The 23,305-nt window shown below is 46.4% G+C and overlaps 1 pseudogene; it reads right to left on the minus strand.

Moving 5' to 3' along the window:
- Window positions 1–7,531: 7,531 nt before the first annotated feature.
- LOC118662100 lies at window positions 7,532–11,877 on the minus strand (annotated as a pseudogene).
- Between the last annotated feature and the right edge of the window lie 11,428 nt (window positions 11,878–23,305).

The following is a 23,305-nucleotide window of genomic DNA, read 5'->3' on the forward strand; positions in this document are numbered from 1 at the left end:
TCTGTTCAGTAGTCTGCAGGTGGTTCTCAATGACGGCTATTCTATAAGTTAGTTGTAATTTTGATGTGGTCGTGGGAGGAGGCAAGCACAGTGTTTACCTACCCCACCATCCTGCCCAGAAGTAGGGGATGCTTTTCAATGCCTATAAATGTATCCATATCTACGGTATGCACATGTATACACAACTCTTTGCCTTCCACCCTACTCTTCCTTCCTCTCTGACCTTCTGATCTCATAAAGCTGGATCATAAAAGCTAGAAAGACCATCACACCCCATCTTGTTCAGCCACCTCATTTTAGGAGTCTAGAAACCAAAGTCTAGAGAGAACTAACTAGCTAATGTCCACCTATCTAGTAAAGCAAACTTCCTGCTCCTGTTCTGAATTCTGTACTTGACTTTTCTCTCCTGTGTCCTCTAGACACACCGGACAAGTTCACAGAATGCTTCTCTCCCACAATTCCACCTGAAAAGGGAGAGCGCGAGGACCATGAACTGGGCAGCAGACAGCAATTAGCTCAAACAATGGGATTTCTCCCACAATCCCTTGCTGCCTCCCTTAAAAAGCCTGAGAAAGTTAAATACTTACTTTACTAGCATTGCCTCAAACTGAGTGGACATTTGACATAGCTCTGGGAAATGGGACTTGAGTGAAAATTTTCTGGGATTGGGTAAAGTTTCTGCTTTTCGTGATCGAAGGAACATGTGCAACTAGCAATTTCTTTTCTCCTTCATGCTATCTTGAATACAAATAAAATGCCTGGTGCTGCTACAGCTATTTGGGAATCATGAGGCAACAAACAAGGAATTGCAGCTAAGACCTCATGAGCTGTGGAACCAATGCAAGCAGTTCCCTGGTTTGGAGAATCTTGTCATATGACTACACCTCTATAAATGGGATTTTCTGTTATTTTGTAGCAAAAAAAAGCATTTTAATTGACACAAAGATACACCACTTACAAACAACTTAATTCAACAGATATTTACTCAGCACCTATCCTGAACCTGAATCTAAGGACCCAGACATGAATAAGACATTGTCCCTGACGTCAAGGAACTCACAGCACCAGGATTATATTTTTGTTCTCACAATTCTGTAAAACAAACATTATTGTCCCCATTTGGCAGATGGGATAAATGGAGGCTCAGAGAGGTGGAGGAGCTTGCTAACATTCACACAGTACTTGGAGTTAGCCCCTGATCCATCAAGGGCAAGCAGTCCTGGAGGAGCCGGCCACCAAGACAGGATTACAATGGTGATGAGCACAGCCACCAGAAACTTCCCAGAACCCCTCTCCCAGGTTTCTTCTTCCTTAAATTGGGAACCCAGAGATCAGCTTGTCAGCAAGGGATGCTGAAGTGGAAATTCATGAGGGGGAAACACCCCCGGAGTGAGGAACACGGGTGGGGATTGAAGTGAGGAGAGGAAAGAGGATGGGGGAGGGAGGGGGAGGGGAGAGGAAGGCACACATGCAGAGCCAGGACGGGAGCAGTGTGGGGGCCAGGCCCAGCCGGAAGCCGCTGCAGCTGAACCTACAGCATCCCAGGAGGGCAGAAGCTGTGATGGCACAGGAAGCAAGAGGAGACCGGGAGTGCCCAGCCGGGATCAGAGACCTTGGGGCCTCAGGGAACCCCTCCTCAGTCTGTAAGAATGTGGCCACTCATTTTGCTCTGACACTGAAACAATTCCATCTAAGGTTCGAACAACAGACACCGAGTAAGGTCAACTCAAGCAAGCAGGGATATGCATGGCACAAACACAGATGACAGTCCAGGGCTCCGGTCCCCATGCTCCCCTCCCCCTCCCCTGACTCCTCACTCAGCCCTCTTCCCACAGAGCACTCACTGAGCAGAGACCTGGGAGGGGAAGGCTCCTCAGAGTTGGGGTCTCCAGGCCTTCAGCCCTGACCCCACAAAAACCACTCCCCCAACATTCACACCAGGACCTACGCTGACTGTTCTGAAAACTGGAGCTTTAAATAGGCTTTAAACACAAACAAACAAAAAATGAAGCCCAAACCTCTGTTCTGCTTTTTTTAAAATTTCTTTTTCCTCTTTTTACTTTCAGCAGAAGTCACCAGAGAAGACTAGGGAAGGAGGCAAGGGAAGGTGGAAGGAGAGAGAAAGGGGAAGTCTCAGTACTGACTGGGAGCACCTCTCCCCCTTCTCCTCCTCACCTCCTCTTCCTCTCCCTCCTCGTCCTCTGTGTGGTCCTGCTCCTCCTTGTCCTCCTTCCCCTAGTCCTTAAGGACCGCCCAGCTGGCACCACCACACCTGCGGGTGCTGCCCCAGGAGGCTCCTTGCTTACCACACCTGCCACTGTGCCAGGTTCAGAGAAGACACTCGTGCTGTTGATAAACACAGTTAGCGAGAGCCCCATGCTGAGCCTGTGCTCCCAGAAGGCACTGTGCACGTGCTTCCCTTGCAGTCTCTACTTTAGCCTCATACCAACCCTGTGATCTCACCCCTCTTTCCGAGTGGCTGAGTGACACAGCCCAAATCTCTCTGAAAACCAGTGGTAGGATCTGTCTTGGTGTGAGCCTCTTTGGGTTCCTCTTGTTTGGGACTCTCTGGGCTTCCTGGACTTGTATGTCTATCTCTTTCACCAGGTAGGGGAAGTTTTCTGTCATTCTTTCTTCAAATAGGTTTTCAATATTTTGCTCTCTCTCTTCTCCTTCTGGCACCCCCACAATGCGAATGGTGGTACACTTGAAGTTGTCCCAGAGGCTCCTTACACTAGCTCCATATTTTTGGATTCTTATTTCTTTTTAGTCTTCTGGTTGGGTGGTTGTTCTGCATGGTTTTGTTGTTGTTGTTGTTGTTGTTGTTGTTGTTGTTGTTGTTGTTGTTGTTTTTGCTTCCTCATGTTCCAAATCATGGATTTGACCTCAGAATCCTCTACTGTTGAATTCATGTAAGTTATTCTTTATTTCAGTTAGTGTATGCTAACTTGTCCTTTTTCATGTCTTTGACATTCTCACTAAGATCCTTGAAAGTGTCACTAAGTCCCATAATGCTCTTATTAATTTCCTTGAAACTCTCATTAAGATCCTTGAGTAACCTTATAACCATTGTTTTGAACTCTGTATTCAGTAGTTTGCTTGCTTCAATTTCTTTCATTTGTGACATGTTTTTTTGTCTCTGCATTTTGGTTGCTTCCCTGTGTTTGTTTGTACCTAGAGCTGCTATGTCTCCTGGAATTGGTAGAATGGCTTTGTGTGGTAGCTGTCCTGTAGGACCCAGTGGCTCAGTCTTCCCAGTCACATGAGCTGGGCACTCTAGGTGCACCCCTGTGTGGGCTGTGAGCACAGTCTTGTAATTGAGCCTTGATTGCTGTTGGCATCACTGGGAGGAAGTGACCTCTAGGCCAAGTGGTTGTGTGGACCAGCTATATCTACAACGAAAGAGCTGCTGTTCAGGAGACACCCTATGGAGCAGGACTTGCTTCAGTGGGGCTTTGGTGCTCACTGAGTCTGCCCTTTGCATGTGTTGCTTGTGGATGTGTAGAATTGTAACCTGCTATGGTCTGAAGCTGTCCACCAGGTGTGCTGGCTCTGGGGACTCCAGGGAGGGGCAAAGTCAGCCACTGCCTGGGGCCACCCAGCAGGAGCTATAGGGTGATCTATAAGTGGCTGCTAATTGTATTGGGTTTGGAGGTGCCCAGGTGAGGCCCAGCTGTGAAGCAAGGCAGGCTGGTGCTAGTGCTTATTCTTGGGCCTTTTATTGATAGGTTTGGGGCATGCTGTCACCAAATGCAGCTTGTTTGAGAGATTTTTAAAAAGTCTGAAGCCTGAACCAGGACAGGACATTCATATGTAAAAGCAGCTGCAAACAAGCTTGGGTGGATTTGCAAAATGGATGGGATGGGGTCTCAGGGAATCACCAGGGCAGAAGGAACAGTGTGGGCCACACTGATGGAAACTCAGATATGGCTACCAACACAGGAGCAATGAGCCTGTGAACACCCCTGTCTGAGAGAAAGCGCCCCACCCCCCGAGTTCCTGCCCCAATGCCAGACAGTCCGGTTCCTCCCAGTATGTCCCTGGATTCCCCAAAGCTGACGCCTGGTGCTGGAGCTCAGAGGAATCGGGACCAAGTATGCTTGTGCACAGAGCCTTTTAGAGGAACACCTGGGACTCCAGCAGCCTCCCTGTCACTCAGCCACAATCCCTCCTGGCTTTTACAGCCCAAAGTTACAGGGATCTCTCTTCCCAGGTCTGGAACCCTGGGGTGGGGGTTTTGTGTGTGCCTGGGAACCCCTGCTTCCCATAGGAGGCACAATTTTAAAAATGCTGCACATGGGTGCTAGACCAGCCCCTTCCACACCTCCACCCCTCCTACCAGTCTCAATGTGCTTTCGTCTGTACTTCTCTAGTTGTAGGACTTGCATTCAGCCAGATTTCAGGTGGTTCTGAATGAAGGTTGTTCTGTATTTTAATTGTAATTTTGATGTGGTTGTGGAAGGCATTTACCTAAGCTACCATCTTGGCTCCTCATTTAATCCACTCATTTTTGATGGGCACTTGGGTTACTTCCATATCTTGTCTATTGCAAGTAACTCTGTAATGAAAATAGGCAGTGTATATGTTTTCAAGTTAGTGTGTGGATTTCTTGAGATATATAAAAGTGGAATTGCTGGGTTATAAGATAGTTATAAATGGAATTTTTTTCTTAATTTCTTTCTGATAGTTTATTATTGGTGTATAAAAATGCAACTGATTTCTGAATGTTTATTTTATATGCTGCTACTTTATTGAATTCAGTTATTAATTCTAACAGTTTTTTGGAGGGATTTTTAGGATTCTCTATATACAAAATATGTCATCTGCAAATCATGACAGTTTTGCTCCTTCCTTTCTAATTTGGATGCCTTTTATTTATTTTTCTTGTTGGATTGCTGTGGCTAGGACTTCCAATACTATGCTGAATAAAAGTGATAAAAGTGGACCACCTTGTCTTGTTGATGATCTTAAGGGAAATTATTTTAGCTTTTTCCTTATGAATATGATGTTAGTTGTGTGTTTGTCATATATGGTTTTTATTATGTTGAGTTATGTTCCCTCTTTCCCCACTTGGCTGAGAGTTTTTTAATCATAACTTTATGACGAATTTTGTCAAGTATTTGTTTTAGCATCTATCGATATGTTTATATAATTTTTACTCTTTACTTTGTTATGTGGTGTATCATGTTAATTAATTTGTGGATTATTGAACCAACCATGCAATGCTGCATTTAGTTTGCTAATATTTCATTGAGGAGCCCTAACCGAGTGGCTCGGTTGATTGGAGCATCATCCCCTACACCAAAAGGTGGTGGGTTTGATTCCCAGTCAGGGAAGATACCTCTGTTGTGAGTTCAATCCCCAGTCAGGGCATGTACAAAGGCAACCAATTATTGTTTCCCTCTCACATCAATATATCTCTCTCACTCTCACTCTCTTCCTTTCTCTCTAAAACAGGGGTGGGGAACCCTTTTTCTGCCAAGGGCCATTTGGATATTTATAACATAATTTGTGGGCCATACAAAATTATCAACTTAAAAATTAGCCTGCAAATATTTAATTAACTCACCTCTAATGCCTTGGCAGGGCCAGACCAAATTATTTCACTGGCCTTATACATTCTGAGGGCTGGACAGTCCCCATCCCTGCTCTAAACTCAATCAATATGTCCTCAAATGAGGATTAAAAATATTTTTATTGAGGATTTTTGCATCTATATTCATCAGGGATATTAGCCTATATTTTTTCCCCTAACAAAATCACATTTATTTCTCCACTAGGAGCCCAGCACACTATTCAACATTGCACGGTGTCGCCCACCCTAGAGTCACTGGTCCAGCCCTGCCTCACTCCCCAGGCCCCGCGGCAGTCACAGCCGCTGCTGATCAGGCCCTCCCCCAGCACAGGCACGTGGAGGTCCCTGCCGTCTGGCCCCCCGACGCTGCACACGCAACCTATTCCTGTCCAGTTGACCCGTTATGGTGTCCTGGTTAATTAGCATATTTCTCTATTATATATATATATAGATGAGCAACATCCACATGTAAACGTATCTCCACATGGCTGTCATACAGCAAATCTACTTTATGTCTTTTTTTGTTGTTGCCTGCCACATCATAACATTTCAATATGGCAACAAAACCTTTATAATTATGGTTCAGCATTGAACAAATCAGAAATGTCCTAAGTTAACAACAATAAAAGGAAAAATGTAAACATACCAACTCAGTCATTTTTATTCAACAACTAAAGCAGTACATCACATCTCTACAGCAGCCCGTTCCATCCTCGTGCTCAGTCTTTCCTTAGGAGGGATAATGTCGCTGTTCATTCACAAGCAACATCCTCCTCCAAGTGCCTCTTCTGAAATGAGTCCTCAGCACCTAGCAGGTGGGAAATGCATCCAAACAGCCATCTCTTCTGCTTCTGCACTTGCTGTGGTGTGGAGCATTATGGGGGCCTCTCACCAGGCTATCACTGCCGATCCAGATGAGACAATACAGCTCCTGCTGAAAGCTGCTCTCACTGATCACACTTGATTCTGCTAAGAGTTTGCTATGTACAACAGGAAGACACTCCCAATTCAAGGATCCATCAGACTGATCAGTTACTGAACACAGTCACAGGCTCTTTCCAGTTAACTCACTCTAAGACAGGAGCAGCTGGGTGTCTACAGAGAAGCGTCCTCCTGACATCCAAAGGTGTTATTCCAGTGTATGTGTATCATGTTCTGTACAGGGTGATCATTCTGATGCCTTTGCCACATTTACCACCATCCTGGGTTCCCTCCAGGAGTTCCCTAATGCAGTGGTCAGCAAACTGCAGCCCCTTAAGTGTGGCTCTTCCACAAAATACCACATGCAGGCGTGCACATACAGTGTGATTGAAACTTCATAGCCAGACTCAAGGGGTCAAAGAGCCGCATGTGGCTCGCAAGCCGCAGTTTGCCGACCACTGCCATAATGTATCAACTTAATAATATGGGTAAGGAATGCTCCACATTCAATTCACTCGATAGGGAAGAGAAACAATAAAAAATAAGTTTCTATATTTAAAAGCCACATGTGTGATGGGACCCCCATATGTGAAAAATGATGTACACATAAGGAGATAGTGAAAAGGATGGCCACCAAAATACTAATGATGATTATCACAGAGGTCGCATTGCAGGTGACTTACTTTTTTCCTTAAAATAAAATAAAAAAGTTTTATTGGGCCTGGTCAGGTAGCTCAGTTGGTTAGAGCATCTTCCTGATACACCAAGGTTGTGGGTTCGATCCCTCATCAGGGCACATACAAGAATTAATTAATAAATGTGTAAGTGGAACAACAAATCAATGTCTCTCTCAAAAGAACAATCAATACATTAAACACACACACACACACACACACACACACACACACACACACACAGGTTTCATCACATGAATTTAAAAAATCCTTTTGTACCGACAGGGAGGAATCACCCTGAGCATACCCTCCCTCACACAGGTTTTCGAGGGCATTTGGGAAACAAGTGTGCCCATATCCATTATAGTTCTGTGAGCTGCTCTCCCGGGTGTGTTCTCTGATTTTGGACAAGGGCTGAGCTCTTCTGAACATTTTCCCACACTGAGGACACTGGCTGGGACCCTCCCTGCTGTGGAGTCTCTGACGTACTGCAAGTTGAGAGTTCTATTTGAAGGACTTCCCACACTCTGGACACTGGTACAGGGTCTTCTTGGTGTGAATTCTCTGGTGGTTGGTCAGGCAGGAGCAGTCCCTGAAGGCTTTGCACACCAACTACACTTATAGGCCTTCTCACCAGTATGAGTCCTCTGGTGCCGGATGAGGCCAGGAATGTTCCTGAAAAGTTTCTGACACTGGTCACAGCCACAGAGCTTCTCACCTGTGTGAATTCCCTGGTGCCTGATGAGGTAAGCACTCTCGATGAACATCTTCCCACGCTCTTTACACTCGTAGGGCTTCTCCCCAGAATGGATTATCTGATGCAGGAAGAGGTAAGAGCTACGGTTGAAGAATTTCCACATTCCGCACATTCAAAGTGCTTCTCTCTGGTGTGAGTCCTCTCGTGCTGGGTAAGGTACGAGCCAACCCGAAAGCCTTTCCACACTTGCTACATTCCTAGGGCTTCTCCCCAGTGTGGATCCTGAGATGCACAGCAAGGTGGGAGATGCCTGTGAAAGGCTTCCCATTGTTACATCAGTTTTGTTTTTCCCCCATATGAGTTCTTTGATGCAAAATCAGGGATGAGTTTTGATTGAAGGTTTCTCCACAGTCTAGGCATTCGTAAGCTTTATCCCGGGTGTGAATTCTCTGGTGTTGTGTCAGAGCTGACCCATCGCTGAAGGCATTCCCACACTTACTGCATTGGTAGGGCTTCTCTCCCGTGTAGATTCTTTGATGCACAATCAAGTTATAGTTCTTGGAGAAGGATTTTCCACACTCGTTACAGGTATAAGGTTTCTCTCCAGTGTGAGTTCATGATGCAAAATGAGAGAAGAGTTCCGTTTGAAGCACTTGCCACATTCTGTACATTTATATAGCTTCTCCCCAGGTGACTCCTCCTGCTTTCATTAAAAGATGAAGTCAAGGCAACCCATGATGGAGGCAGGGATCCCTGCTGCTGCTGCTGCTGCTGCTATGTAAACAGGAAAGGTGGGATTGGAGGAGTAGGTAGCTGTTCCTACTGTAACATCCAAACCCATCCCCTGTCAGTTATGGCCACCCCCATCCACTGTCTCCAAGCTTGTAGCACCTTGAAAGCCACTCCCACCTTTCACAGCAGGTCTTTCCTACTTTTAGGCAGTAGTTTCTTTCTTCTCACTTCACCGTCTTTCTTCTTTTAAGAATTCCTCACCATTTCCAATCCACTGAGGTTTCCCCTTCTTGTTTGCCAAAACATTTATGGGCTATACATCTATTTATCTTTCTGGTGTGTCTAAGGTTTGGAATAGGAAAAATAGCTGGATTTAGTCTATCATTTTGAACTAATATTTAAACAGATTGTTCAAATGCTCAGCAATCCTATGAGCTACCTACTAATTATTACTTTTATTTTACAGGTGAAAAAAACAAGCTTAGGAAAATCTGCATAATTAGCTCAAGATTACACAGCCCGCAAAGAGCAGCATTGGCCCCAGAAATCAAGTCTGTTCAACACCAAGCCCAGAGCTCTGAGCCACCTTCCTGTGCTGATGAGCTGAATGTAACAGAGACCAGTCTCACGTTTACGCGAGGTGTCCGCAGAGTCCCAGAACCTCCACGTCTTCTGCTTCTGGGCTACCTTTGAGAACCAAACTGTATGCCATGGCTTTGAAACTCTCCCACCCACCACAGCCCCTAATTCTCAAATCTCATAGCATGCACCCATTTACCCATTAATTCACTGTTTACTGAGCATGACCTGTGTTACAGACACTTCTAGAACACAATATATATGATCCCGATCTTCGGCCTTCCTGTCTACTGAGCAGTCATTCGTGTTATAGGTGAAGATGCCAGCCCCAGAAGGAAAAGGACTCGTCCAAGAGTCCAGCCAGAGGCAGAGCCCGCGCTGGAGCAGGGTCCCGCCTTTCCAGCCCAGGACCCCTTTCCTCTGACTTTTGAAAAGAAATGATACAGGGATGCTGTTGGAGAGTTAGGAAATACAAATGAACAATAAGGAATGAAGGAAATATCGCCTAGGATCCCACCTTGCTAAGGTCCAAGATTAGCCTTTTGGCATTGATCCTTCTAGGCATTTTTCTATGTATCCATGATTTTTCCCTAACAATATTTGTAAGGTCTTACATTTGTTTTATCTCACAAAAATGGAATCACATTAAATATACTATTTCTCCTTAAGACTATACTGTGCAAATATCCCCACGTTGTTAAATATTTCGACATCATTCTTAATCCTTGTACATGGAGCTAATACATGTTACTTGATCAATGCCCTATCGTTGGAAATGAAGGCAGATTTCCAAATTTCATGATTATATATCAATCTTTTAATTAATAATCTCATAGCTCATGCTACTACCTTCACATCAGACAAACTGTGGCCATAGTAGCTCTGCCACCTGTGTGACCTTGGACAGATTTTAACCTCCGTTTCCACATCTGCAAAGTGAGATAAGTGACGCGTGTTGCACGGGGCATGTGCTGCTATTGGATGAGATAACGTGTGGGAAAGGCTGGTGTGGTTGTTGGTTCACTGTAGGTCAGTGGTTCTCAACCTTCCTAATGCCAAGACCCTTTAATACAGTTCCTCATGTTGTGGTGACCCCCAACCATAAAATTATTTTCGTTGCTACTTCATAACTGTAATTTTGCTACTGTTATGAATCTAATGTAAATATCTGATATGCAGGATGTAATTTCATTGTTACACATTGAACATAATTAAAGCATAGTGATTAATCACAAAAACAATATGTAATTATATGTGTGTTTTCCGATGGTCTTAGGCGACCCCTGTGAAAGGGTCGTTCGACCCCAAAGGGGTTGCGGCCCACAGGTTGAGAACCGCTGCTGTAGGTGCTAAATTGGCAGTTGCTGAGGATAGTTAGGATTGTGATTTGCTACTTTATCTCGGAGGGGTCCTGCCGGGTGTAAATGGAGCCCCGGTCCGCTTGGAGCATCCCCCAAGCACTGACCTCATCTGAGCCTGGGCCCCCATCCCCAGCTCCTCCGGAACCCCTCTCACCACCGGGAGGGAGCGCAGGGCTGGGCGCTGTCAGAGCAGCCCCGTCTGGCGCCTCATTCCCGGGGGTCGCCAGGGCCGCCCGGAGCCCCATCCCTCACTCGCGTGCGGGGAGGGGGGCAGGGGGCGGGGCGGTCCTGTTCTTTTTCTGCTCCTACAGCTTCACTTCCTGTTCCTCTTGGTGCAAAAAGCTGGAGCGGCAGGAGAGGGAGCGGGAGGGAGCCAGGACCGGGAGGAGCGGCGGGCAGTGGTGGGAGCGGGAGGGGGCGGTGCGCCTGCCCGGAGGGGAGCGGCCCCGCGCTGTGCCCCCGGCTGTCCCCGCGGCTGTGCTGCCCTGACCGCGGGCCGCCGCGGCGGGAGAGCGGGTCTAGGTCAGCCGCTGGGCCCGGCGCTGGATCCCTTGCTGGTCGCGGCTGTCCCCGCACTGGGCCCGCGGGGAGGGTCGGTACCGGGAGGGTCGGTACCAGGTCATTCCCGGGGGAGGAGAAAGAGCCAGCTCTGAAGCAGAGGCGGCGCCCCCCCCCCCCCCGCTGTCCAGGGCACATCTGGGGGCGCAGGCCTGTCCCCCTGCCTCGCAGAGGACCTCCAAGGCCCCGGCTCCGTGGTGGCGGGGCCTCCCCCAACCCCGTGGGGATGGGAACGGCAGGTCCTGGGGCCGTTCGTTCACCCGCTCGTTCAGCACCTGCTCGCCGGGAGTCGAGCTGAGCAGAACCGGGGAGGCTGGGAGCCGGGGGGGGGGGGGGGGGGGGGGGGGGGGGGGGAGTGCGGGGGGGGGGGGGGGGCCGACAGGGCCGGCGCCGGTTGCAATCGCTGCCTTCCACGCTCTGTCTGCGTTGCTTAAGCGTGGTTTTTGTCAAATGATGCGTTTTCTTTTTCCAAGTGGCCACTGAGTTTTAGAACAAAAATACTACAGTTAGGACCTAACTACGCGGCAAACGGAGCGACGAGGCGCTGCCGTGCCCAGGGCGACCTGGGACAATCCGCAGGCGCCGGAGTCGCCGGCCCGGGAGCGGGGCTCTGCGGCGGGATTGACGCTGCCCCCGGGGGTGCGGTGCGCGGTGGGGTGCGCGGGGTGCGGTGCGCGGTGGGGTGCGCGGGGAGGGGTGTACTCCGTGCAAACTGCCGCCCAGAAGCTTTCGGGTCTCGCGTCGCCTGCGGGCCGCGGGCGGGGCTCCGGCACCGGCCATCCCGGGCTTGCAGTTGGCACCGGTCCTCACCTCCGGGGCTGGGACTTGCCGAAAAGCATGGGGAGGAAATGTATCAATATGCCAGCGGGCGTTTCTCTCAGAAGGTGGGTTTCTAGTAACGATCGCTTTCACCTTAAGAGCTTTCGGTATTGTCTTGAGTTTTTTGCAATGATTATGCTCAACATTTTTAATCAGAAAAAAAATCTTAAACAGCTTTGTATATTTTGGATTTAATTTGTACCTGAATTCCTTTCATTAGACTGAAGGACAGAGTACTAGTACTAAAATATCCACCACCTGTCACCCTCCTTTTGAGAAATCAAACCCCTGGCCATAAAAATAGCCTTTGCCGGCAGCTACAGGCGAGAGTTTAAAAAAGGGGGGGGGGGGGAGGAAAAGCAGAGGAAATTGCCTGTTAGCAAAGTCTAACTTCAGACCCATGTCTGAGGGACTGAAAGATGGGGTGGTGCAGGCCCAGCTCCCCAAGCTCCCAAGCCCTTTTGGGTGGGGGGGCTGGGTAGGGTGGCTGCAGGTTAATTTTGGAAGCCCTGACAGCGACTGCGGTCTGGAGGCAGCCTGCCCTGCCCTGCCCTGCCCTGCCCTGCCCTGCCCTGCCCGGAACTCATCCTGGTTTCTCCGGTGTCCCGGCCTCTGCGCCGAAGCTCCTGGGGGTGGATGGGAGGCCTCGTTGCGTGGGCAGTGCCATCTCACCGCAGGGCCCGGATCACCACCCAAGCACACGCCCAGAGTCCTGCCAGCCCTATTTCACGGGCAATTCAGAGACGGCCGCCTGAACATACCTGTCGGAAAGCCGACTCTAGCCTTTCCATTATACCAGCAACTGTAAAGCACCGACAGTATACTAGGTGTACCGGTTACTAATGCGGATTTTTTTCAATAGATGGAGTTACACATATGTTGATATATATGCGATTTGATATGTATGTTATTTTGTTGTATTGACAACAAGCTTCAAAACTTCATATGTCAAATTTTCTGAAGGTGTTAACATCATAGATATTTTTACGCTGAAAAATGTCGAATTTCGTGCCCAAAAAAGAGCATTTGCGGGAAGTTTTAATTCATTATTTTGAAGAAAAGTGCTGCTGAAAGTTATCATATACTTTGGGAAGTTTATGGTGAACATGTTCCATCTCAAGATACTTGTGAACGCTGGTTTAAACGCTTTAAAAGTGATGATTTTGATGTGAAAGACAAAGAACATCCAGGTCAACCGAAAAACTTTGAAGACCAACAATTTCAAGCATTATTGGATGAAGGAGCATGTCACTCAAAAACAACTTGCAGAAAGATTAAACGTTGCTCAGCAAACAATTTCCGATTGTTTACAAGCAATGGGAAAGATTTTATTTAAAGGAAGGAAAATGGTGCCACATCAACTGAATGAAAGACAAATGGAAACCCAAAAAGTCATCAGTAACCATCAACATCAACTGCAAGGCCAAATTGCTTCAGTAAGAAGACAATGCTCTGTGTTTGGTGGGATCAGGAAGGTGTGGTGTATTATGAGCTTCTAAAGCCAGGTGAAACCATTAATACTGATCGCTACCGACAACAGATAATCAATTTGAATCATGCCTTGATCGTAAAACGACCAGAATGGGCCAGAAGACACAGCAAAGTAATTTTGCTTCATGATGATGCACCATCACACACTTCAAAACCAGTTAGAGACACGTTAAAAGATCTTGCCTGGGAAGTATTAACCCACCCGCTGTATTCAACAGACCCTGCTTCTTCAGATTACCACTTGTTCTGATCAATGGCACACGCACTTTCTGAGCAGCATTTCAAAACATATGAAGAAGTGGAAAATTGGGTCTCTGAATGGTTTGCCTTAAAACAAGAAAAGTTCTATTGGGACAGTATCCACAAATCATCTGAAAGATGAGGAAATGTGTAGCTAGCGATGGACATTACTTTGAATAGAGCACTTTTGATGTTTCTCTTGAAATTATCGTGTTTTCTTTGACTACAAAATCCGCATTACAGACACAGTGTGGGCAATGACCCCCAAACCTAATCATCCATGTTCACTAGGAAGCTTATTAAAAATACTAGAGGCCCAGTGCACAAAAATTTGTGCACTCGGGGGGGGGGGGGTCCCTCAGCCCAGCCTGTGCCCTCTCTCAGTCTGGGACCCCTCAGGGGATAACCACCTGCTGGCTTAGGCCCACTCCCCAGGGGATTGGGCCTAAGATGGCAATCAGACATCCCTCTGGCAGCCCGGCAGCCCTCGGGGGATGCCCACTTGCCAGCAGGGAGCAGGCCTAAACTGCAGTCGGACATCCTTAGTGCTGCTGAGGAGGCAGGAGAGGCTCCCACCACCACCGCTGTACTGGCAGCCATCAGCCTGGCTTGTGGCTGAGCAGAGCTCCTCCCATGTGAGAGCGCCCTGACCACCAGAGGGCAGCTCCTGCATTAAGCATCTGCTCCCTGGTGGTCAGTGTGTGTCATAGTGACCAGTCATTCCCAGTCTTTCTGCTGTTAGGGTCAGTTTGCATATTACCCATTTACTATACAGGATAGAGGCCTGGTGCACAGGTGGGGGCTGGCTGGTTTGCCCTGAAGGGTGTCACGGATCAGGGTGGGGGTCCCGCTTGGGTGCCTGGCCAGCCTGGATGAGGGGATGATGGCTGTTTGCAGCTGGTCACACCCCCTTCAGGGTGGGGGTCCCCACTGGGGTGCCTGGCCAGTCTGGGTGAGGGGCTGAGGGCTGTTTTCAGGCTGGCGGGTGACTGAAGCTCCCAACCTCTCCTTTTTTTCTTTATTTTTTTATTCTGGGATTTATTTACCTTCTATGGCTGTCACTGGAGCTGAGAGCCAGCTTTAGCTCTGAGGCTTGGCTCCAGCTCTGAGACCTCAGCTGCTGAAAGCAGGTATCTGGGTTTGTTTGGGTTCTATAATTGTAACACTGTTACAACTCCAGCTCTGAGGCCCGGCTGGCTAAAAGGAGGTTTCTGGGGATTGTTTAGCTTCTATAATTGCAACATTGTTCCTTAGAGTGCAGCTCAGAGGCCGGCAGTGGCAGGCGGGGAACCTTGGCTTCCTCTATCACTGGAGCAAGCAAGCCTCCTGTTTGCTTCAGCTGCCTGGCTGCTGGCCGCCATCTTGGTTGGCAGTTAGTTTGCATATCTTGCTGATTTGCCAATGGGAAGGGTAGCGAAGTTACGGTTAATTACCATGTTTCTCTATTATTAGATAGGATAGATGCCCAAGGCCAGCTCCAGAGTTGCTGATTTAGAACATCTGAGAAGGGGCCCTAGGTCATCCAGGTCTGGGAACCAGTGCTGTGGGGGGTCCAAAACTGAGAGGCCCACAGTCCCTGCCCTCGAGGCACTCACAGGAACCATGAGGTGATCGCAGGGAGCAGCCCATGCTAACTGGTGAGTCTGGGCCATGTGTCCACTCCTGACTGGGGGAGCGGGGGGGTCCCAACCCAACATGTGGGCTGAGAGAAGTAGGGGGCCCCCAAAGGAAACTGAGGTGGTTGTTATGGAAAAGAAGGATGAGTGTTAGGCTGACAAAAAATAGCAAATGTCAACCCAACCCACTATCTCAGCAGCTTATCACCCCTAAGCAGCTTCAGCATCAAAGAATCCAGTAAGCATCATGGAACAAACCATTTTTTATCTGCCCAGTACTGCTCCTATTCCTCTACAAAGGTACCTCCTTTCCTATGAGACCCCCTGCCCCCTCAGCCAGTCTGACCCACGTGAGCACCTGACTCCGGTTGGACCAGGCAGAGCTCTTCCCAGGAGTTTCTGAACTGGGGGAGGCAGGAGGAGGTCGGGCTCCTCACTGTGTGGAGAAAGCCATGGAGGAGAATACAGGCAGCATCCACACAGAAGCAGAAGTCACCAGAGGGGGCATCCTGATGACGCCGAGGCCCTGGTTCCATCAGCACAGCTACTACTCAAGTTTTTGGGTTTGGTTTCTGTCACTTGCAACTAAATAGTTATAACAAATATTCATGTTATACAGTATATCAGTTTACCCAAAAAGAGGATAAATAAGCTGAAAAGAAACTACTGGAGCCAGAGTCCTCCCTCACACCAAACAGACCTACTTCTCAAACAGCACTAATCTATTCATCAGCTGAGTTCATTCAGCTGTCTAGTCATTACAGGAATTCAATCAGAGATGTTTGGTAAAATCAAGGTAGGCCCCTGGAGGAGGGGACTTCAAGGCTGGATTTGGACGTGGAGGGACCGAAAAGCACTCTCTAAGCAGCATGGCAGGCCCGGGCTCTGTTCCAAGAAGGAACATAAACATGTACTGATTCACCCGACAACATGGATAACATGTGAAATACTCGGGACTCCCTGGGAAGGTCTTCAGAGGCACGCACACTGTACTCTCACTGTTCTCAGCAACAGGCATGGTTCAGGAAGGGCTCAGAACCCATGGCTACCTGTCCTGAGGGGAAGATGAGCTGGCCCCTTACCTGTACTGCCCTGATTAGCCAGTGAGCTTATCAGTGTGAACTTGACTCACATTGCAGCTGGCATTAAAGCTGAGGAGCTCCACCAGGCTTCCCTTGAGAATGGCTGAGTTGGAAGTGTGTCCAACTGACATGCTTCTTAAAACCCACTGGATGGAGGCGATGCATCCTGAGAACTTGGAAGGACCCCTGTCCCCATGGGCTGGACAACATTAGCAAGTTAGTCTTCCTCACCATCACTTTGCCTGGGATTCCAGACTTGCCTCTCTTCCAGCATGGGTACAGGACCCACAAAGATCTCAGATGTCTCTCTCAAAAGGTCTCAGTAATAGATTGACAGGGACAGGGACTCCTGGAGTCTCAAGATTTCTCCTAAAACATCTGTATGCATTTTTAACAGCTTTATTAAGATTTCATTCCCATACCATACAATTCACACATTTGAAGTGTACAACCCAATGGTTTTTAGTATATTCACATAGTTGTGCAACTATTACTGGAATCAACATTAGAACATTGTCATCACTCCAAAAAGAAGCCCCTTACCTTTGAAGCTATTATGTCCCATGGGCCTCCACCTCCTGCAGCCCTGATCTACTTTCTGTCCCTATTGATTTGACTATTTGGGGCATTTCATATAAATGGGGTTATACATGTTCTCCTTGGTGAGGTTCTTTCACTTAGCATACTGTTTTCAAATTTTGTCCATGTTGTAGCATGAATCAGTACATTTTTATGGCTGAATAATATTCCATTGTATGAATATACCACATTTGTTTATTCATTCACTAGTTGATAGATATTTGGCTGCTATGAAAATGCTGCTATGAACATTCATGTTCAAGTCTTGTCTGGATATATGTTTTCATTTCTCTTGGATATATGCCTAGGAGTGACATTGCTGGGTAAAATAGTGGCTCAGTATGCTATTTCAGGAGCTTATCATCCAAGCAGCTTCAACATCAAAGAATCTAGTAAGATCCATATAATGGACATCATTTGTTTATCTGCCTGGTACTGCTCCCACGCCTCTAAAAAGTACACCTTCTTTGGAGGATTTGACCCACCTCCTCACCTCAGTAATTGCTGGGGTCCAACCCCAGCAGGTCCAGGGGTCCCCAAAGGTGTGGACAGAGTCAGTGAAGAAGGAATGACACGGAGGCAGCATTCAGGTGATCATCATAGCCAGTTCTCTAGCCAGGTTCTATCCAGGTTCTCTAGCCAGGATCTCCAGCCAAGTTCTGTCTAGGATCTCCAGACAGGTTCTGTAGCCATGTTCTCTCGCTAGGTTCTCCAACCAGGTTCTCCAGGTTCTCCAGCCAGGTTCGGTAGCCAGGTTCTGTGTTTTATTGTCTTGTTACATCTGTATTTATACCAGTTGATTTTAATCCTGTCAATTTCTATTCCAAAGGTTAGGGCATTTTTTATCTCCATTCCAGGGAGTAAAGATTATATAGCTTAAGCGTGATTGTTCATAGTTAAAGTGATTAACTACCCACCTGGCACTTAGTTAAGGGATTTTATTCCCTCCCTAACTTCAGGGAAAAATCCCTACCTGGGGAAACAACCTTTCTTGGAGAGGTGACCTTAGTTAAAACACATAGCACCAAGAAGGGGAGCAAACACATCAAGAACAGTATGCCATATACACCAGGTCCCCCGAGACATATGCTGTGCAGATGTTTCTTCCCTGCAGCAACTGTGTCAAGCAGCAAGGATGGACCGGCTTCCTGCAAGCAATTGGTTAAGAGGTGAGTACTAAACTGCCAGACTGTTCCCCATGGCTGTACCATCTTATATTTCCACCAGCAATGTATAACGGTTTGGGTTTCTCCATATCCTGGCAAACACTTGCTACTAACAGTCTTTTTTATCATTGTTATCTTACTGGGTGTGAACTTATACTTCATTGTGGTTTTGATTTGCATTTCACATTTCACTGATGACTAATAAATTTGAGCATTTCATGTGCTTTTTGGCTATTTGAATATTTTCTTTTTTTTAATTAAATCTTTATTGTTCAGATTATTACATTAGTTACTCTTTTTTCCCCCCAAAACTCCCCTCCTCCCAGTTCCCGCCCCACCCTCCGCCCTCACTCCCCACCCACTGTCCTCATCCATAGGTGCATGATTTTTGTCCAGTCTCTTCCCGCATCTCCCACACCCCTTTCCCCCCCAAGAATAGTCAGTCCATTCCCTTTCTATGTCCCTGATTCTATTATGTTCACTTGATTCTTAGATTCACTTGTTGATAGATGCATGTTTGTTGTTCATAATTAGTATCTTTACCTTTTTCTTCTTCTTCCTCTTCTTAAAGGATACCTTTCAGCATTTCATATAATACTGGTTTGGTGGTGATGAACTCCTTTAGCTTTTCCTTATCTGTGAAGCTCTTTATCTGACCTTTAATTCTGAATTATAGCTTTGCTGGATAAAGTAATCTTGGTTTTAGGTTCTTGGTATTCATCACTTTGAATATTTCTTGCCATTCCCTTCTGGCCTGCAAAGTTTCTGTTGAGAAATCAGCTGACAGTCATATGGGTATTCCCTTGTAGGTAACTGAGTTTCTTTCTCTTGCTGCTTTTAGGATTTTCTCTTTGTCTTTTGCTCTTGGCATTTTAATTCTGATGTGTCTTGGTGTGGTCCTCTTTGGATTCCTTTTGTTTGGGGTTCTCTGCGCTTCCTGGACCTGCAAGTCTATTTCTTTCATCAGATGGGGGAAGTTTTCTGTCATTATTTCTTCAAATAGGTTTTCAATATCTTGGTCTCTCTCATCTTCTGGCACCCCTATAATTCTGATGTTGGTACGCTTGAAGCTGTCCCAGAGGCTCCTTACACTATCTTCGTATTTTCAGATTCTTTTTTCATTTTGCTTTTCCGGTTGGGTGTTTTTTGCTTCTTCGCATTTCAAATCTTTGACTTGATTCTTGCGCTCCTCCGGTCTGCTGTTGGGAGTCTGTATAGTATTCTTTATTTCAGTCAGTGTATGCTTAATTTCTAGTTGGTTCTTTATCATAACATCGAGGGTCTCATTAGATTTCTTGTAGATCTCATTAAGTTTATCGGCAGCTTCTAGACAGTTCTTGAGAGACCTTAAAAGTGTGGTTCTGAACTCAATATCCTCCATTGACAATTTTGTCCTGTTTCTTTGTCTCCGCATTTTTTTTATGCTTTCTTGGTGCACCCCCTAGTGGTCTTTGTGCGCAGTCTTGTTGTAGTTAAGCCTTGATTGTTGTCGGCAATACGGGGGTGATTTGACCTCCAGGCTAACTGACTATGAGAGTCCACTGTGTCTGCAGTGGGAGGGCTTCTGTGCTGGATCTTTAGGGCGGTGCTAATCTAGCGTTTGCCTGAGGCTATCTGGCAAATGGCTCTGCACAGGGCTTGGGTGGGGCGGGTCCCTGGGGATCTATAGGGCGGGCCTGAGCGAGCAATTATGGCTGCTCTCAGTTCGGTCCCTAGGGGCTCTGCCTCACAGAGTCCCAGCAACCGCTGCAAACCTCCAAGAGAAAGCTGCCTTCGAGTTCCAACCAAAGCCAGACAGTCCCGCTTCTTCCGTTTGAGTCTGGGTCCCTAGAGACTCGCCCGGATCTGGAGCTCAGAGTCTGAAACTCCCTCCCGATTGAAAACAACAACCGCGCCCTCTGCTGCCAGTCCGCTCCGCGTGCACTCCGCACCTGAGTATTTCACTTCAGCACTGCGCCTCCTCTGAGTCTGGGTATGATATTCTCTTTCCTCCTAGTTGTAGAATTTCCACTCAGCCAGCCTTCCTGTGGTTCTGGATGATGTCCGTTCCATCTTTTAGGTGTACCCTTGAATTGGTTGTTCGAGGCAGCAATCTCCGGCGGTAACCTATGCTGCCATCTTGGTTCTCCTGAATATTTTCTTTGAGGAAATATTTATTCAGATTCTTTGCTTCTTTTATGGGGTTGTCTTTTTGAGTTATAAGAGTTCTTTATGTATTCTGGATACAGTCCTTATCAGATATAGGACTTTCAAATATTTTGTCCTATTCTTTGGGTTAGCTTTTACTTTCTTGCTGGTGCCCTTTGAAACACAAAAGTGTTTAATTTCAATGAAGTTCAATTTATTTCTTAATTTTATTTTTTATGTTTTTGATGCCATAATTAAAAACTGTTACCAAACCCAACGTTATCTACACTGATAAAAGAGAAACATGTTGCCCTAACTGGTTTGGCTCAGTGGATAGAGCATCGGCCTGCAGACTCAAGAGTCCCAGGTTCAATTCTGGTCAAGGGCATGTACCTTGGTTGCGGGCACATCCCCAGTGGGGAGTGTGCAGGAGGCAGCTGATCGATGTTTCTCTCTCATCGATGTTTCTAACTCTCTATTCCTCTCCCTTCCTCTCTGTAAAAAATCAATAAAAATATATTTTTTAAAAAAAAAAAAAAGAGAGAAACATGCAAATTAACCATCACTCCGTCACTCCACCACTCCGCTACACCCACCAGCCAATCAGAGCAACTATGCAAATTAACCCAACAAAGATGGTGGTTAATTTGCATATGCAGGCGCTGAGCGAAGACTGAAGACAATGAAGATGGCGGCAGCCACAGAGATGGAGCGAGCAGGAGGCTTGGGTTGCTCCCGGCAATGGAGGAAGCCAAGCTTCCCACTGGCCCTGGACTCCACTCAAGGAGTGGCTGAGGGCCTGGGTCGCCAGGGGCAACCCAGACTTCCAGTCCGCTCTGGTCTCGCTGGAGGAGCTGGGGGGAAGAAAGGGGGAGGGTCTGGGGGCAGCCAGAGCGGAAAAGCCAAGTCTTGCTGCTGTGGTGGGACCAAAGGCCTGGGTCCTGGGTGCCAGAGGAAAACCAGTGCCGGCAGCCAGGGGAAGGGAGGCCTATTGCGCGAATCTTTGTGCAACGGCCACTAGTAAAGTTATAAAGAGCTTTAGCTCTTACATTCGGTTATTAATCCATTTTGAGTTCATTTTTATATGCGGTATGAGGTAAGGGTTCAACTTCTTTTTTTTTTGCATGTGGATATCCAGTTGTCCCAGCACCATTTATGGAAAGGAATTGTTTTTGCCTATTTAATTGGTTTGACACCATTATCAATAATTAATTGACCATAAATGTGAGACATTTTCAGATTTACATCTATTTCAATTCTTCTTTGAAGGAATGTTCTGGCTATTCTGGGCTTCCATATGAATTTTAGAATTAGCTAGTTAATTTCTACAAAAAAAGCCAACTCAGGTCCTGATAAGGATTGCATTGAATTTGTAAATCTATTTGGGGTCTATTGCCATCTTAACAATAGTAAGTCTTCCAATTCATGAACATGGAATATCTTCCCATTTATTTAAATTTTCTTTAATTTCCTCCAATGAGATTTTTTGTGTTTTCATATGCAGTCGTGTACATCATTTAAGTTTATTCCAGAGTATTTTATTCTTCTTAATGCTATTGTAAGTGAATTATTTGTTTATTTAATTTTTATATTTTTCATCCCTAATGTATAAAAACTCAGCTGACTCTGCCCTGGCCAGTGGGGCTCAGTGGCTGGGCATTGTCCCAGCACCACAGAGGTGTTAGTTTGATTCTCTTTCTCCCTCTCCTATCCTCTCTCTCTAAAACAATTCAATAAAAAATTTTTTAAAAAAAGAAATACAACTGGCCTGGCCAGTGTGGTTCAGTGGTTGAGTGTCAACCTATGAACCAGGAGGTCACAGTTCAATTCCCAGTCAGGACACAGGCCGTTTGTGAGCTCAGTCCCCAGCAGGGGGTGTGCAAGAGGCAGTCGATCAATGATTCTCTCTCATCATTGATGTTTCTATCTCACCAGTCAATGAAGGAAAAATACCACATGATCTCACTCATTTCTGGATAATAAAGACCATTATAAACTTATGAACAGAGGCAAAGCTGCCTCGAACAGACTGTCAAACTACAGCAGGAAGGCCGGGGAGGATGGGAGGGCAGGAGGGGGGTGGGTAAGAGATCAACCGAAGGACTTGTATGCATGCATATAAGCATAACCAATGGACATAAGACACTGGGGGGTAGGGGAGGCCAGGGGATTGTCAAGGGCGGGGGGAAAAAAGGAGACATATGTAATACTCGTTGTAATACTTTAAGTAATAATAATAATAATAATAATAATAATAATAATAAAAGGAATACAACTGATTTTTGTATGTTAAGCTTGTGTCCTCCAACCTTGCTGAACTTGTTTATTGGTGCTAATATGTTTTTGTAGATGAGTGGATAAAAAAGCTGTGGTACATTTACTCAAAGGAATACTACTTGGTTGTAAAAAAGAAAAAACTCTTACCCTTTGGGATAGTATGGGTGGACCTGGAGATTATTATGCTAAGTGAAATAAAGCAGTCAGAGAAAGACAAATATCATATGATCTCACTTATTGGTGGAATCTAAGGAAAAAATAAACTGATGAACAAAATAGAGGTATGGATACATGGAACAGACTGACAGAGGTCAGAGGGTAGGATGGTGAGGGCGGCTGGATAAAAGACAGTGAAGAGGGTAGCCAAAGAACATATATGCATAGTCCAGGGACATAGACAGCACAGTGGTGATGGCCAGGGGAGGGATGGTTGGGGCTGAGGGTAGAAAGGCAAAGGGGAGGAAATGGGGAAATTCTTAATATCAACAACAACAAAATCTAACTTTACATTTAAAGGAACTGGAAAGAAACATCAGACAAAGCCCAAGTGAACAGAAGGAAGGAAATAATAAAGATCAGGGCAGAAATTAACAAAATAAAGTCTAAAAAAAAAAACAACAAAAGATCAATAAATCTAAGAGATGTTTCTTTAAAAAAAAAATTAAAAAGATTGACTAATCTTTAACCAGACTCATCAAGGAACAAACAGAGAGGACACAAATAAATACATCAGAAATGTAAGAGGAGAAATAACAACGGACACTACAGAAATACAAAGTATTTTAACAAAATACTATAAAAAATATATGCC

The sequence above is a fragment of the Myotis myotis genome, unplaced genomic scaffold, assembly GCF_014108235.1.
Source record: "Myotis myotis isolate mMyoMyo1 unplaced genomic scaffold, mMyoMyo1.p scaffold_m19_p_8, whole genome shotgun sequence".
NCBI lineage: Eukaryota > Metazoa > Chordata > Mammalia > Chiroptera > Vespertilionidae > Myotis > Myotis myotis.